This window comes from Cyanistes caeruleus, chromosome 7, assembly GCF_971803275.1.
Source record: "Cyanistes caeruleus chromosome 7, bCyaCae1.hap1.1, whole genome shotgun sequence".
Lineage (NCBI taxonomy): Eukaryota > Metazoa > Chordata > Aves > Passeriformes > Paridae > Cyanistes > Cyanistes caeruleus.
In genome coordinates, this window is record NC_141707.1 from 27,973,602 (window position 1) to 27,992,266 (window position 18,665).

The window sequence follows — 18,665 nt, forward strand, 5'->3', positions numbered from 1 at the left end:
GATATGTACAGAAGGATGGGGCTGCTTAGTTGATATTCATTTATTCAACAGTCTGTAATCTATATTTAATGGAGTACCAGACTGTGGCATAATAAACCGTTTAAAAAGATAGCTGCTGCTTACACAGGGGTTATTGCTTGCATAACCTGTACTTACTTTTCATTACAAAACTAAAAGAGCAAAGCATAATTCACACAAGAAAATGAAGTTAACATTTAATGGCTTGAAAAATGATAGTGTACCATAATGCTGTGCAGTACTCTGAACACTTATAAAACAAAACAAGGGAGCAAAAAAAATAAATACAAATAAAAAGGCATTAACAGTGCACTGTGAAATATGGGCACCAAAGCAAAACAGTGCATTCTAGTTTGCCACCTGCTTAGCAGGACCACTCGAAGATTGCTAATTAATCTGAAGCAAGTTATTGAGCACACAAAAAGACCTACAGTGGCACAAATGCTCAAATATTTTTTGTTGCATTTTTTTCTTACGTTTGTTTCATTTCTGTTATGTTTTTCTCCATGGAAATAGAAGTCTCACATCATATGCAATGCTGTTTGCTCTGCATATAGCCATGGAACCTATTGACCAACATGATTGCCTCTAGAAAGACATTTTACTGTAGGTCAGATACCATCCAGATTTATTAAGATGAAAAGTCTGATTTTGAAACTGATAGCAATATGAGGCTGGTGTGCCCTGGTACCACGATCAGTGAGGAAAACTTCAAGGCAGTTGTTGGGATGATGGTAGCAAGCCCCAAATTTTGGGGCACTTACAAGTCCATCACTTCTTACCATTTCTGTAATAACAGTGGTTTACAAGTCATCTCTTCCTGGACTTCCCAATCAGTTTAGCTTCTAAAAACAAATGCTGTTTCAATCAGCATCTGGAGTCCTGTAGAATTCTGAAGTTCCTCAGACTTGACAAAATATGACTTTTGTTCTTGGTGAAAACTTGACAGGAACAGGTTCTTGCATGCCCAGGAAGTTACTGAGTGACAGCAGCAGAATGTGGGTTCTGCAAGTTCAGCTACTCCTCCTTTGGGAAGTCATGCACCACCCTCCACTGAGACACCTCTGGAGGGACTTAACAACCAAACCAACAGATGGAAATGTCTGTAGAAGAGCACATCTGTGACCATCTCCTGCTGGCATATGGAGGTGAGTTCACCTACAATGATTTGAAGGGAAATTTTCACTTTCCAGGCAACAGAAAATTGTTTCCTATTACGTGTGGTGACTTCTGTTTCAGACAAAAAAACCCCCACATAGTCTTCTCAGATTAATGTTGAGAAGAAAAAAAAAAAAAAAAGCCAGTTTAAATAAATAAATAAATTAAATGCTCTCAAAGGCATTAAAAGTATAATTAAATTGGTGGCTAAAGGATTTCAAGTGCCAATTAGGGGTCATTGTAGGCTTGAAGAAATTGGAGAAGATTTTTTTAATCCTTACATTTAAGATGCTTTTTCTACTTGTAATGCTATCACATTGTGTAATTCAATGAGTAAACATGATATACATAGAAAATTAATGATCATGCCTTGTTGCCTTTTTAAGCTCCCTTTTTCTTGGTATGTCTGCTGAAGAACTTTTCTATTTTAGTGTCTTTGCTTGCTCTCTTCTGGGACTTGCATAAACACCACAGAAAGCTGACACCTGGGAATCCTTGCAGTTGCCTTAAGGGCAATTAGCTATAAAAGACAGGGCTAAAAGCTAATTGCTCTGGTTTAGCTCTCAAAGTGCACATGAAGTTTGCTGAGAAATGAAAGTTGAAGAGGAGAAAGGGTAGTTAAAAATTTCTCTCTTGAGTTTAGCTGGAACTTTTAGTACTGAAAACTTCTGCCACTTCAGCAGTAAATCTCATGTTCTAGTGTGCGCTGGGATGAGATCCTGAGTTTTCCCTTTTCCATTTACACTCTTGGGGATATTTTGTGCCTTCCCTTCCCTTGCTGGGGAGCTGACAGAGGGTGAAAGGGGAAACAGCATCAAAAATGTGACGGGACTGGAAAGAAGAAAAAGTCTAGACTGTCAATGTTTCTAGAACTGGTGTGGCTGCAAAGTGAGCTTGGATTTAAGCTGGATGTGTGATGACAGCTCTCCAGCTGAACCAGCAAAAGGAATTTGTGATGTTCTTCATTTGGCTTGGTAACTAAAGACAATACACTGTCTTCCCAAGTACTTTTTACATTGGATATGTAGTAAAAAATGGATGTTTAGGAACGATTTGAAGCTGATTCTATGTATTTGAGTTTGGGTGTGGGAGGAATGTAGTGGAAAATTATAAAATAGCTGTTGTATTCTGAACAGTTGACTCACTGGAACTAGGAGAGGAAATGCCTTCCCATCTCAAAATCTGAGTTCTCAAATAATTTTCCTGTCATGTCTAAAGATTTTAAAATGTTCAGTTTGCAACAAACACACAAAATGTTTGTTTCAGTGTCTCTAAAACATCCTGTTTCAACCACTTTATGGGTTTTTTTTGACTCTACTATTTGAAAACAAAATTGAGACTAAAGGTTTTCTTCTATTCATTTTGAAATGTCAAGAAATGTTGTATGAATAATGAGTAAAGGAAGGAAATCACAAAGTCTGGATTCAGAAATCTGACTAAATTACCCAGTTCTACAAATAGCACTGATAATGCAACACATGTCTTCAAAAAGCTCCCAGCTGGCTCTATTTCCATGAATTAGACCTAGATTTACTGACAATCATTTACTGACAATGTTGAATAAACTGTAGTTTGCTCCCTCATACTTCAAAAAGATGTCTTGGTGTAAAGTGCATATCTCAGAAATGGCAGGGTGCTTATGTTTGTCATGTCCCTCTCCACCAAGGGGATGGTTGTGTTTTGTTCCCTGGTATTTACCCAGCTGCAGAAGATGGGCCAAAAAGAGCCCATTCCTTGCACCTTTTTCTGTGCCTTTGTTTCTTTCTGATTAAGAGAAGTTATTTGACCTCTCCTGCTGCTGTGTCCTTTGAGACTGATATGAGATTGTGCTTAGCAATTCGGACAGGAGGGGAAAATTAGGAAGGGAAGAGACCAAGCATGTTCTCATGACCTGACCAGATCTGTTACATTTCCTTTGCTAAGACTGAGCCAATCTAGCTGTTGGAGACCCTATTTTACATTTGTTAAATTTATATCCTTGCTGTAATGAAAGATAAGACAGAGTTTAGCAGTAAGGTTATGTAAGAATGGTTAATAATTTGGGAGGTTTGGACCCAGATACGGCAAATTGACTTGATGAGTGTCTGCAAACCACTTCCTACTGAAAAATGGAGAGAGGTCAGGTCTTGACATGCCCTGGAGAAGGATGCTCTGAGGCAGGAAGATGTATGACTTGCTAGTGAAAGTAGAAATTCATGGATTTGTGATATGTGCTGTGGAAAGATATGGTATTAATTTTGTATGTTCAAATGCAAATGTGAATGAGTATAATCGAGAATCAAGGAAGGTTGTCACACTGCTTGAATGGAAATCCAGAAATAATTTGTCAATTTACTGTTGAGACTAGTAAATTGCTGGTTCCAACCTTTCCAGAACAGTCAAGTAGAATTCAAAGCTGAGATATTGTTTTATGTTCAGTTTAACATAAAAAAAAGAAACCCCACCTTCTTCTATTCATTAGCATTCTCACATTTTCAAGCAAATCAAGATTACTTTGATATGTGTGGGCAAGAAAACTCTCAACTGAAATACATTTTAGTTAGAGCATTCATTCAAGAAGGAGGTTCAAACCTACACAGGGGAAGGACAAGTTAGAGTGTAGGGTTCCCCTGCTGCACATAGCAGCTGTAACCCCAAGATAATGGCTGGAGAAGCACCACCACTGCCTCCTCTCCCTTCCACACCTCACAGAAAATTGCTTACCTAAGAACTGTGTTGGTTCCCAAAGGCCAGTTAGCTGAATAAAAGTGAAGATGGCAGCTTATGTTTCAGATATAGGTTTAACTCTGTGATTCCTCATCTTAAATACTCATGGCAATACTAAAAATGGGCACAGAAATCATCAGAGACATTTAAAATGTATGAAGGTAAGTGCCTCAAGGATCGTAAGTGGCAGAATTTTCATAGGCCTCCCTTTAAGAGTGTGTTGTTTTGCTGGTTTTTCAGGTATTTGAGTGTATTTTCTTGGTAAGTGCACTTTTCTAAGGTGAAGCTGGATAAGGCTGGCAAAATCAGCTCCTCGTGTTCAGCACTAGGAAGGACCAATTGCCTGCAGAGGCATCCAGCTGCTGCAGGGAAAGGACCAAGGTTTCCTGGCTTGCTAGGCTGATCCTGAAGCCTTTGATGACTAGGTCTGTCTGCTGCTCTGGGAGCAGGTGGGGGCTGAAAATGAACCAAAGAAACAAGTAACAGAAGAAAAACATCAGGGCATGAAAAGGAAATGCTTGCTACTTTGAAAACGCCATTTCACTAAATAATTGAGTTCCCTCTCCACATGCATGCTTGTTCCATATGCTCAAAGTTTAAGCTAAGTATTTGCTTCTTTTTATTGCTTCTCTGTTATCTCTACAAACATGTAATCTTGGGCTTACTGCTAAGTGTGTATCTGTCTTCAGTTTTTATGCTCTGTAATTCCCAAGGAAATCAGTTCCGGATATCTTGCATTGAAAAACTGTGCTCACTCTGCAGGCTAGAGGAGTTTTAAAACTGTAGGCAATGATGGTAATCCTTTGTGTAGTTACACTGGTGTAAAGCCTGAGTAATTTTAATGTAGCAAAGAGAAGCATTAGGGTTGCTATTCTCAGGAGGATGCTCACTAATTATTTCTAGATAAGGTGGTGGGAATAATCGGTGCTAGATATTGGAATGTAATTTGTGTCCACATAATAATACCAACATCTACTTCTGTTCAACTTCTATTTTCACTTTTTTTTCCTTTTAAATTGAGAAGGCACAAGAAAGCTTGCTAAAAATATATGAAGTGGACTGTACATGTATCTTTTTGAACATTGCAGATCTGTATCAGGCAATGAGGTTTATAATATGAATGGATTTCTGTGGCAGACACCACTGGAAGTTGGATCACCTTGCAGTTAATGTGGTAGAGGGGATGTTGTTGAGTTTGAACTGAGCTCAGTGGCACTGAATGCTTGGGTAGAGGCTAGAGAGAATGGGCTGCCATACCACTGCCCTTCAAGGCAAACGGGGAAAGAAACACAGTTTGTGCTGATGGAGAGGTGCTTGGTTTCCCATGCTGACCTAAAGCTATATCTTAGTTCTGATCAGTTATGAATTATTCCTAATAAACATTAAAAATCAAAGTTCTGCTCCTGGTGAAACCACTCTATTTTCAGGTTGGTTCCCTTTCCACAGGTGAAGTACAGGACATTTCACCTTTTCTCGGAGAATAGCATACTGAGATAATTTGTGCCTGGAGGTATCAGGATTATGTTTTTTACAACATCCACAGAAGGATATGGAGATTTAAGTTGTCCTAAACATGAACATCTTATTCTGAGTAGTAGTCTGAAATTATTATGATTGTTTTACATTTTACTTTCAGATTGAGGAAATTCTTCAAATCCTGTTCTCTTCCTGGAAACTCCTGAGTCCCAACAGTGCCTTGCACACTAACACCTTTGTTTTTTAGAATTATTTTAGCCAATCAATTGTCAGCTGTAAGAGCTTACCCTGACAGGGTGCCTATGTTGTGCTTTTTTCTTCCATAAATATGGTTTTCAGTATAGGATTGGGCTTTGACAACCCAGTCCTGATACACTTTTTTCAGCTGGCATTATCATGCACCTTTAGAGATAGCCAGGTGCTGACACTGAGGAACACTCTGATATTAGAGCTGTTTTGTTGTTACAACAGTAGTGACCTCATGGCATTGCACCTGTAATTTCTTTTACAGAATCCCCGGTATCTTCAAGTTCAAGCATTGTGTAATTTTATCAGGCCTTCAGGTGATGCTCCCACTCAGCCATCAGGGATCATCTGGAGACCTTCCCTTTCATTCCCTGCAGTCACCATGAGATGGCAGTTGTCACTTGCTGGACTTGTTTCACTCCATTTGAACCACAACGACTCAAAGCTTATTGATCCTTGGAGACACTGAGCTTTCCAGCTCCTCTGTTCGCTGTTTGCAGCATGCAAGTGTGAAACTTTACAAGTGACTTTTAAAGGCAGGCAAGGAATGTGTGAGACAGATTGTTAGGGGAAAAAAATCCAAACCAAAAACAAAACAACAACTCAACATTATTTAATTTGATGGTGCAGAGCTTTATGCCAAAATAAGGCATGTGTTTGCTGTTAGCAATCAAAGAGGTTTAGCAATGAAAAGTGACATTTTGTTTATGGGATTTTACAAGCAGGGGCTCCCTAGGGAAATTAATTTGGCCCTCTGGAGTGCTGCCCTCTTCCATGTCACTTTCCCTTCAGCCCCAGCATTTTTTTTACCACGAAGCTTTATATTAGTTTTCAGGTAGATAGAACCCAGAGGGAGGGATGCGGGTGCAGTAAGGAGCTTCCCTAACTCCACATGGCATTGTAAACCCATGGCAGGTCTCCAGCATTTTCATAGTGCTCCCTAATAAATCATCAGACCCAGATCCTGAACTGCAGCTAATAAGCTACCATCTAGAGAGCTGGATTTTATTTTGTCCTTTCAATAAAATCCCAGAGCACAAACCAAGCTTTTTAAAATAGTGGTCCCCAAACATAGCCTGGAGGCAGTCTAAATAATTTAGATCCTTCTTCATCTCTGTATTCTGTGGAGAAAAAAAAAGAAGCCTGGAAATTCTCAACTTATTTCTTAATAACAGATTGCTCCAACTTGTGTCTCCATTCTCTCTACCTATATTCCCTCCCAATTTTCAGCTGCACAAGTTATTCTCATCTTTTTATGAACTGAATGTCTTATAATTTTTTTCAATGTGTATTTTCAAACAGTTGCTCTCCTCCATCCTGTAGCTAATCAAATGATATAGACAAATAAGTACATTGCTTCTTCTAGTAGTTTTTTTTATTTTGTGGAAATCAGTAGTACCTTATATTTATAGCTTGTAAATTTTACCATCTAATTTTCAATGTAGCTTCATTTCTTTACTTTTAAAACCATGAGAGGGTAGCTATAAAACATTATCACCATCAATAATTTTAAAATAATCAATAAATGACACCTTAGTTGATTATATCTTGGGCATTCAAGAAAAGGAAAATGCTAAAAATGTGCAGAAGTGCTGTGTTTTCAGCCATTGTCTTGCAATGCCAAGGCCTTGAGCCATGGAAGTGATCTTTACACTGTCAGCTATCCTGATCTACAGGAGTGATAATGGAGGATGAAATTGTATTTTCCAATGCTTAGTTTACTCCTCTTTGAAATGAGTCCCAAATTTGTCTAGGGTAGAAGGCACTGAGATGTATATGTCTGGGCTCTTCTATAACAGGATATTAAATTTCACCCTTGTAACAGACAATTTCAGAGCATAAAGTAAGACTTGGTTGAGGAAAGGTATCAAATCCTGGCTTTGAAGAGGTGATAAAGGCTCTACACTTTCCTCAAGAGCTTCTCAGTCAATCTCTTTGCCAAGCATGCGTGTAGGAAGTTTCTCAGTCTTACATAAGTGATTCTGTTTGCAGACTCTGGTTATGCCTTTCACCAAAAAATTAAAGAGTTCTTTATGCACCATACATCGTCCCTTTGAATGTACATATTTCAACCAAGTCGTCTTTCACTCCTCCTTTCTGATTAGTTAAGTAGATTGAGCTCTCTGAATCCCACAGTCAAGCACTTATTTTTTTCCAGTCTTAGAAAAAATTCCTTGGAGGCACTTTATACCTTTCTATAGTGAAAAATAAAATAGTAAAATAGTGCTTCTCTGATTTATCCTTGCTCTTCAGTATCCTAAAAAAAATGAAAAAAAAAAAAAAAAAGGAAAGGTATTTTGCAATGCCTGGTATCTAGAAATCTAGTGAGCTGTAAAACTTTGAAACTCTAAATAAATGTAAGAGGTCATTTAGTGACCAAACTTTTCCATCCAGAGGCTATGAGGGAAAATCTCTCATTCTCCCTTAGAGTCTGTAAAGGGAGACAATGGTAAACAAAGTTCTCAAACTAGCAAAATCAGTCATCTATTTAAAATTATGTCACAGACTTAAAAAAGCCCCAAGCAATTCTAATGGAAAAATAGGAATCCATTCCAGAATAATCAGGGTCTCCTGTTTGTCTGTCTCCAGTGAGCTCCCTAGTCTCAATGGGACAGGGTGAAATATATTTTTCCAATGTCTCTTAATGACTGCCCATGATATCATGTGTCTGTTTCTCTCTTTATGGGGCAGAATCTGATCTTCTCAAGGTTATCTGATCCACCAGTATTTCCAATTCAGAGAACAGGGGAACGAGCAGTACAGAGAAGGACAAGATTGGTCGCTCTAGGGCAGTACAAACTGATTACCAGTCAGAAAGTTAGAGAACTGTGTGGTGTTCAACAATTTTTAAGAGTTTGGATAGAAGAAAATTAGGGGAAAAAAATAAAAGAAAGTAAAGTTTTGGATGGGAAGGGTATTATCCTGTCATGAATATTTCCTTTGCAGGAATCTCTGCCCTGATTGGGTGTTAGAAATTAGAATCCTGGGCAGAAAATAAAGATGAATAAAGAACTAAGGAAGAAACACATATCCTACAATTCAGAAGGTCTTCACTCTGGCAATTTTTCCTAGAATAGCTGTGAATATCTGATGAAAAAACAGCAGCATAATGTGGAATATGAGAATTTGTTTTCTGCTAAGAAGAGATGGTAGATATTTTACTAAGAAGGCTTTTCTTCCTAAATCTGCTTTTAGCAACCCAAAACTTTGTTACAGCAAAGAGCATTATATGTTTATATGTGTGTGTGTGTGTGTGTGTGTGTGTGTACAAGCTTTTGATATAGCTTTTGGTCTTTTTCTCCCTCCCTTCTCTCTTTCCATCTCTTTCCCACCTGTTTGGTTTAGCAGTTCTGTTTCACTTCCAGCAATTATGTATTATGCATGCACAATTCAGGAAAGCTAACAAAAGTTCTGCAGCACACTATCTTTGTACATAAGTGCTCCTCTTAAAAGCATAAAATCAGATTGCAATTTTTTAATAACAACTGCTTTTGTAATAACAAAAGAATTCAGACTCTCTGTGACATATTTTTATGGGGATACTGTGGATACTGTGTTGGTTTTTTATTAATCTCATGATTCTTTGGCTATCCACAGAAAAATATTTTAAAGGAATTATTTGTTTTGCCCAGAAATTGTCCTTTCCTGTGTGTTCAATGATCAGTGTAAGTTCCCAGTTTGGTTAATTTTGCACTTGCTTGATTTATACTACTGGGTTTGCTTATATAGGTAGGCATATTTCTTAACAACCTACAAACCAAAGTCTTAAAATACCAGAGCTTTGCTAACGTTTTAATGCAATGAAAACATATTGGTTTTAGAGAGGATATTTTTCAGAAGTTGTAACAGGAATTAGACTGTATGGATTTTTTTGTAACTCCCAAATCTCTAATTTTGGTATTCTAAATGTACTGGGAAGACAACTGTTCCCTTAAATTGAGAATGTCTGGACATGTGTGATTGCTAAATGTGAAATAGATTTCATATGAAAATAATGAAAAGAAAATCTCAGCTATGATGAGCATTTAGGTACCAATGAAACATTAACAACACGATGTCTGTGTTAGTGGTTGGTGGCTCAGAAATTCTTTGAAAGATGGAAAGGGGTATACACATTTTGTCTTTCTTCAAGGTATGCAAACGTAACACTTGCATTCCAGGAGGCATTTCTGACTTACAGGACAATTCCTGGTTTTGGGGTAAAACAGAAAAACAGAAGAAAGGAAAACCCAGTCCAGCAATCTTTTTCAATCTTTTTCTTTTTCTTTATCTTTTTTTTCTTTTTTTTTTTTTTTTTTTTTAAGAGGAATGAAGAGGTGCACATCTGGACAGGTAATAACAATAAGGACTCCAAAAACTTTTACCACATTTCTGTATAAAATGGAAGCCAACCAGTGAGATATGAGAAGATGAGAGGAGTAATTACAGTGAAAATATCTGTTTATACCTTTATCTGTTAACAGTCCAACAGGTAAGTTAACAGTCCAATACAGACAAGACATAAAGATACTTAAAAAATCTTGTAGTGAAAATTTCTACAGGTTTTTTTTTTTCCTTTTTAAAACATGAGCAACCTAGTAAAAATAATTCACTTAATATCTCCAGGTTGCAGAATCTACACTTTAAGTTGATTTTTTTTCTTCATTTTCTTAACTAAAAATGTTTTTCATCTGAAACCCAATTCCTACAACATCAGCAAAGCAAAGGGAAAAGCCCAGAATCCTATTTTGACTGCGTGTCTGTTTCTTCATTTTGTATTTGAAGCAGCTCTGATCTACGAATAGGCTTTGACTTTGTGGGGAGCGAGGATGGGACCTGGGGTAACACACGCTCTATTTCTGTGCTGGCTGATGACAGCAGAGCTGGGTAAATGACAGATCTGGAGCTGGGAGGGTATCAAACACACGGCAGCAGCTGTCACGGGCTCCTCGCTGCGAGTGCATGCAGGGGACTTCAAAAACTGGAGTTCTCCAGGGATTCCTTGAACTCGGCTTTGTTTTTCCTTTTGTTGTTATTGTTGCTCTTTCCCCATTCTTGACTCTCTGCTTGGCTTTTCTGTATTGCTGCATCTTCTTTTCCCTTCTGAAACAAATTGGGAAGCTGTGAATATCTCCCGGTCTTGTGTCTTCAGAGGATATGGATTTTTAGTCATTATTATCATCCATAATCATCATTATTTTGTTGCATTTACACACTGCTGCTGGTCTGGCTAATGGTTTTAGAAAACGAGGGAAAGGAAGGTCCTAGCCTAAAGGATTTTGCAGTCTATTTGAGAGACGAGCAACATCACAGTCAGCACAGTTTGGGAGCTGAGGGGAACACGGGAATAATGAAGCCAGAGGTAAAGAAAGTATCATTTAGAGCATGTTTGCCTCTTAACTTGTCTGTTTATTGACTTGCCTTACCTTGCAACAAAAAACTTCTGTGAGTTTGTCTGGTCGGGTGTGAAATTGGCAGCAGAAATTCAGGAAGATAAAGGCCAAAAAAACCTCAGAAAGGCTTCATGAATTTAAATTCAACTCAGGCTGACACGGTCAGGGCCACCAGCCCTTTTTTTGAAGGTATTCTCCCTTGGATTTGTAAATTTAGGAAAGCAGAAATTACCAGTCAGGTGTGGAAGTGAGCCCATTGCAGGCACTGCCATGTCTTAGACCACTTGGTTTAGAGATGAGGACCTCTCTAGCTGACAGATTTGTGGTTATCTGTCCTGAGAACAGATCTGGTCTCTAACAGCTTCAGACACATAGGCCACTGCAAACTTTTAATTTGCAAAACATGGATTTTTTCATGGCACCCATCCATACCTTCTCTCTTGTGACACAAGTGGCTATAGGAAAGGGAATTAAACCACTTAGAAAGACTAATATTTCTTGGCTGTTTGCCCCAGGATAGTGTCAGCAGACATGCTGCTGACACATATAATCCACTCAATCTGAGGGTAACAAATTTTTTGCAAATGAATGAGTCATTGAAATAAATGCAGGCATCCAGAGGTTGCTGTAAAATACATGGAATAGAAGCAACCAGTGTATTTGCACTGAACTTCACATGGGAATTTTGTGGTTTTACCAAAGGGACAAGCTGGTCTAGACAAAGACAAGATCTGTAGAAACATGATGCAATCCAGGAGCAAGAAAAAGTGGCTTCTTTCCTAATATATTGGTCAGAAAATTGAGGAGAGGTGATTTTTTTTGGGTTCTGGCTGAAGATCACTTGCAAATTTCAGCTGAGGAAGGAGATGGTGGCTCTGACTGCTTAATGGAGCTGGGTGCCATGAACAGATTAAACACACTTCCATCTGTTTCTGGGTGCAATTCAGCATCATTTAAGGCAGAGAATGATCTTCTGTGTCATTCCTCCTTCCCCACCACACACATGCACACTAAGAACAATGGAGATTTGCAAAGGTTTTGATTTTTTAGAATTTGTGATGGGACTTAGACATTTTCCCAGGTAATGAATTATTTGACTCCTACTTCAAATTAAAATTGTAAAATATTCAGCCTTTTCACAGTGATCATCCTGATGATCTTTTTTTCTTTACAGAGAAAGCAAAGCCTGTGTACAGCAGGGCAAAGCAGCTTACAGAGCATTTGTGTAAAATTTATTCTGATTTTTTTCCACAAAAGCTTTTAAGAATGCCCTTTTTAAAAAGAATGCTAGGAGAAAAGTGTTTATCTCTGGATTAAAAAAAAACAAACACTCTTGCATATTTGCTGAGTTATCACAATGCCCTCTATGTTCATGTTCTCATTCTTTAAATTATGTTTTTTCTGACAAACTCATTTTCAGTCACAGTAATGAGCAGATAAACAAGGGGTAGCAGTGGATAGCTGCAGAGTGAATAGAATAATTCAGAAGGGGAACTTTTTTCCCTGAAGAGCATGTCAGCTGCTAAAAATTTATGCATCTAGCCTTGAGATATGCAAGACATATGCATAAATAAATAAGCTTTTGAATGCACACCGTAAGTTTTGGCAGTGCTGGAGATACTGGGTAGTGGGGGAACCTGAAAAAAATTCAACTTTTCCTGACTATTGAAGATGTACAATTATTTGGTGTAGTAATTAGACAATGAAGCTGTCCCTAATAAATCTGTCTTATGGCTCTTGGAACTTTGGTATGAACATGAACATGAGGTTTTTATCAAAGGCTTTACAGTCTTCTACTGAACATATTATCAGCTTACAAAATTTTGAAGAGCAACATGCCCATCCCATAATTTCACCATCAGAAGCAGTAGAGACAGAAGTTAATGACATTAAGAGATACATTGCCTTTACAACAAACTAGGTGCAATACCCACCCAAATCTTCTAGCACTGGTGCCTTAAGCAGGAAAGCTCAGAAAAACCAGCTTGACTTACTGCAAGGAACAATTCTGTTGCTTTAATTTAGAGATGTGTTTATCTGCTTTGTGAAACAGAGATCTTGAAGTATTCTTCAATAGTTCTGGGACAAGATGGGGAGAATGTCTTTGTGGGCTTTTGTATGGTGAAATCCTATTGTCCTTTCCAAATGTGGGGTAATTCCTGTTTGGATGAATGTGTATGGCTGGTGGCAGAGCTGTTGTGGTGCTGGTGAGCTTCTTGCAATTATAGAAGGCATTATCTTGGTTTTGGTACTACTAGTAGGTTTTGGCATGATGACAAGTGCTGTAGGATTTACTGGTTGGTTGTCAAAATGAGGCACTGAGTGAGGAAAAAGGTGACCTCTCCCCCTCTGTTTACCTTGTTTGTACCTTGTTTACCTTACTTGGTGTCCATAATGATGGAATAATAATCTTCAGGCTATTCTTAGTTTACGGCTGCAGGATGTCATGGTTTGGAAGGTAGCTCTGGTGGGAACCCAGAGAATATGTGATAAAGGCAGGGATCCTCAGGGTCTCCTGGAGGTATGTTTTGGAGAAATCCATGGAATGAGCTATCTGTCTTTATGAAATACAATATTTTTCTATTAAAAATAGAAAGAGCAGAAGGGAACCTGCCGAAAAAATCACCCAGATCTTCAGAGATGTCTAATAATTATTTACTGTACTACTGGCATAATCAGATCCTTAAAACTGGCTCATGGTAACACTAGAAATAAGATTTGCAGTAGTTTTCTTTTTGCCTTGAAAATGCAATCTATAGGAACAAGGTCTTTTGCTGAATTTTACAGTCACTGATGAGACATGAAACAACATGTTAATTTCATAGTTCCTTTAATACTGGGATGTTTTCAAGATTTGAATAGAAAACCCCTATCTTCCTGTGAGAATTATATATTTTGATTTTCTCGTTCATTTTTTTTTTTTGAGTTTTCAGTCCAATCTTTGTAAACTGGAAGTATTTTTCCCCTTATAAATGAGGTGACAGATTTTATCATTTAGGACTCTCTTTTTGGCAACAATTTTTAAAGTAAAATGATTTTTTAATTCATATTTTAATTTAATGAAATAAAATTAAGTTCTAAACCCATAATTTCTAAACACTGCCTCTTATTTCATTAATTGTTTACAGAATGTATAGCCTGCAAGTTAGATGCCAGAGCTCAGCAAATGTTTATGCTGCCTAAACCTTTACAGTGTGCAACTTCATCACTGCCAATAACTTGTGCCTTGATGGTCTGGCTCTCAGTTCTTAGCATCTCACTTCCTTCTCTACTTTGAAATGAATAAAAAATGCCATACTTTTTTATAAGAGGTTGCCCAGTAGACTGCCTGAAGCCAGGGTTTTTATATGGACATCAGGCTGTCCTTTATAATTGCCAAAACCTGAGGGTCTAATATCCCAATTTTCAAAACTTCCTTTATAGAACAATAAATTATTAATTAATATCATCTTTGGCAAAAATTCTTTCCTGTGAAAAATAATTTGGATATTTAGTGGTTGAAAATTTTCTGTTGACTGCCTTCCAAATGCAACATTACATTTCATTTTGCTTTGAAATGCTAAAATAAATTTAATGGCTGTTATTTTAAAGGAAGGTAATTGCATTTTCTTTTGTTTTGTTTTCTATTGTAGACATCTAGAAAGAAAATAATAATTTTCATTTATTTATTAGACTAAAATTTTAGCTCCCTCTCTTACTCCTGTCTCGTCCCTTTCTTGCCTGCTTGGGGTGTTTTTTGTTTTATTTTTGGTTTTCTTGTTTAACAGGAGAAATTTTTTTAGTCCTCTAGGTATGGTAAGTAACAGATGGAATGTGAAGGCTGTTTGATGATGGATTATTCAGGTAAGCTTTGTGCCAAAACAGCCAGTACTTTTTGTTAGCCTGAATCATATCACCTGTTGTTTTACCTTTTGTCCTGGAACTCTTCAGAACTGTGTGCTTACATGTTTGATGCTGCAATATCACCCCTGAGCTGGCTGACTCTAATGTCCTATGTCTCTAATAGTCCTATGACTCTAATACATGCCTAAATCTGCCTCAGTTTACTGATATATTATCAGTGATTCTTATTCATCCCTCCTCATGGCATCTGTACAGAATCACATGATGTATTTACCTTTGAAAAAGTAACATCTCCTCAGTCTCCTTTCCATGGTGCTCCTCATTTGACTGGGTTTGGAGTTTTGAGTTTCACTGAAATGTTCTCTGACTTGGACCTGAGAGTTTATAGAATTGCTCCCATACCTGCTTTATATAAATCAGAAAAAGCATTTTCTCACATTATTCATCTTTCTAATTGCTTTGCCTCCAACCTCTGCACACATGATATTAACTTTGAGCAAATGTCCATATTTTCCATTTGTAAGCTGGAAACTGTCTCTCAATATCCTTCTTATTTTTTCATTATCCTGTTACTCACTTCACACACTGACTTCTGAGACAGCTGGTCTTTTTCTAAGTGCCTCTTCTTAGCTGAACTCTTTAGTATTTTTTTCTGCATGATGAATTGTTCTCTTTTCATATACATTTCTGATTGGTACATTGCTTATCTTGAACTCTTTAATTTTGCTTCTTGTATCACACTGATAACATTAGTGTGACACTGGGCCCTGGCAATAGAAAGGGACAGAAAAGCAATCATAAATTCTACTCATTCCTGGTTTTTGTCTTTGGTTTGGACACATCACCAATGTAGTTTAATTCCTGAAGACCTGGGATACTGTGTTGGCTGAGAGTACATGCTGAATGCAATCAAAATAAAGCTGAAATTTCTCTTCTACCAACCTGTAGAACTCCAAGCATTACTCTCAGGTAGTGAGAAAGGAAAAGAAATGGGGAATTGGTAGGTCATGCAGAAAGCCAAAGTCATTTCAAAGTCACCATTTCAAGCTGTGGTTAAGGAGTGTGCTGCCATAAACAGCTCGTCAGAGCAGCAGCACTTGGTGCCAATTCTGTCACCTCACCATTTGCCAATTCCGTCTGCTGCCTGAGACATCGTGCAGAGGGACTGGGACACAAAGCTTGTGATGTCCCTTGCTTTACACACCTGAAGTCTGCTGGTTTGTGGAAACAGTGCAAAAAGAACCTGGGTGTCAGTTTTAATGCAATGGACATGGTGGTTTATAACGATTGAGATCTCATTCAGTAGCACTTATTTCCACTGGGGTATTTGGGCATCTCTTTTGGTACCAGACTCAACCACCTCCATTGCTTTTATTGATACAACTTCCATTCCTACAAGCTTGTTGTACAAGCATCTGTATTTGAAAAGAAAACTAAATTCACACTTAATCTGAACTCAATTTTCTCAACAGCTTTTGAAGGTGATTTCTCAAGATTAGGTATAAATATCCAAAGGATTTAGATTGACAGTAAGAGACTCTGGATTGAAATGAAAATAGGGAAAAATATAAAAAGATAAATTTATGATCTTATAATTCTGTTGAGTCCCAGCAAGCTGGAGCACATAAACTTTTAAATGCTAACATAGGGATTTTAAAATCAATGGAGTGTTTAATAGAATTCTGTACAATGCATGGAAAATCGGGGAAATGTGGCAACAGGCAAATTTGGAATGAGTGAAACCTTGAATGTGGCTTGGTTACATAATTAAAACTAGACAAACAAAGGAAAATGTCAATAATCCAACCAAGAAGTTACACAGATACAGATTAGTGTCTCACTAATCAAGGAAAAAAACCCCAACTAATCAAAACAAACCCACAGCTTAGAAAGCAGATGGCATTTTGGGAACTAATAAGAACAAAAAGAATTTCAGTAAGAGTCATATATGAATTGCTCTAATTATGCACTCAACTCCCCATATGTATATGATATGTATATGATATGTATATGGTTCAGTTGAAGGAGCACCTGGGATCACCATCCTGATACAGTCATTGTATGTCTGCCCTCAGGGCTGTCCAGCACTAAATGGAATGTTTTCCCTCCTAAGAGACCTGAAACAGGGGATTAAAAGTGAGAAAAAAAAAGTTAAACAGGGGACAAAAAGTGAGAAACACGGACATGATGCTCTTACAGTAGAGGAATTATTTTTTTGGATGACCTTGTCTATGACATGATTGGGAGGTCAGAGGATGAGAGTTTAACAAAGATGACTTAAATGCACAATATTTACGTTTTGGCAAAACAAGAACAAATCCAGCAACAGCCATGTTGATAACAGACCAATCCTTTCCATCACAGAACTTATCTTTCCTACAGAAAACTGTTCTTCACCTTTTACTGTAGCTTGTGGCCTGATGTGCCTTTCCTAGATGCCCCCATGGGATGGTTTTCCTCTGGTCCCTGCCTGGCCCCTATGACAGCAGCAGACAGAAAAGTGGAATTTATCATGGACAATTAAGTCCAGCTGAGGGATTGTCTTGTCATGGAGACACTGCCTCAGTTTCTGATTCAGCTACTCTTGTTATGGGATCACAACTAATGTTCCCAGTTTTCTCCATCTTACTCTTGTCCTCTCATACGGCAGAGATTGATTCTCACTGCGATTCTGCAGCCCCCTCCTCCAGTCTGGGGCACCTCACTGGAACAGCAGTTACCTTGCAAGCCTGCTCTGTGATTACAGTGACAGAAATGTGGCTGATTTTAAGAGGTTTAGGAGTTAAAATTTACTCTGCAAATAAGAGGTTTGAATCTGTGAAATAGCTTTCACAGATTATGGGGTGCTTTATAAAGAAGTGCTTGGATTATAGGAGTCTTAGTTTTATTTTAGAAGTCAAAGACATGTCATACCTTTTTAGCAAAATGTGATTAATACAAAATTTTGCAGTCAATGCCTAATATTAATAAGAAAATCCAGGCCGAAGTGGATAAAAATCCAGTCATCTGGATTTTTTACTTCATCATCTATTAATCCCTCTCTGAATGAGAGGCATCAGATGCAATTTTCAAGTAACATCACATGAGCTGGTACTTAACAGTTCTCTTTTCTGACTGAACAGCAGTAGGCATGCTAAGAGTTTCTCCAATGAATTTATTTCACCAGAAGACTCCTGGCTCTAGCAAATGGCCCTGGAGGATTCTGGTCTTGTTGGAATTTGGGTCCAAATTCACAGCTTCAGTGTGAATTCTTTGATGCCACATGGAGGCTGTATTCACATGGTCACAATCTCGTCTGTAAGGCCACCAAGGATATCTGTGTGGTCCTGGCTGTTTTTATGGTCCTTTCAGAAAGGTGTTACTGTAAGATCTGTAGCCTCTGCCATGTTTGTAGAAAACTGCCCAATAAATCCCAAAGCAGAGATGAGGAAGGGCTGGTACCCCATCCCAACCCCAGACCACTCCAAACACTTGCTCATACAGTCACACCTCTTCCTTAAACCAGGTGAAAGGTCTGTACACTGTCCATGCTCATAAATTTATTTCATATGAGCAGTTTAAACTCCTAAGACAAACCAATTTTCTCTCCTGTCGAAAAATAATATTGTTATACATCATGGTCAGCACTGCTTTTTTCCTCAAACTGAAAAATAATTAAGAGCTTCATAGTTTTCCTCTGTCTGCCTGCCCAGTTTCATGATATCTCAATCCATTTTTTGCATTGCTATTACCAATTTTAATTCATCCATGTAAATCCTGTGGTCACCTTCAATGATTTCAGTGCAGTCAGTCCATGAGATGAACCTGTAAGTCTCAGATGATTTGTAGGACAGGTTTTTTTTTCTC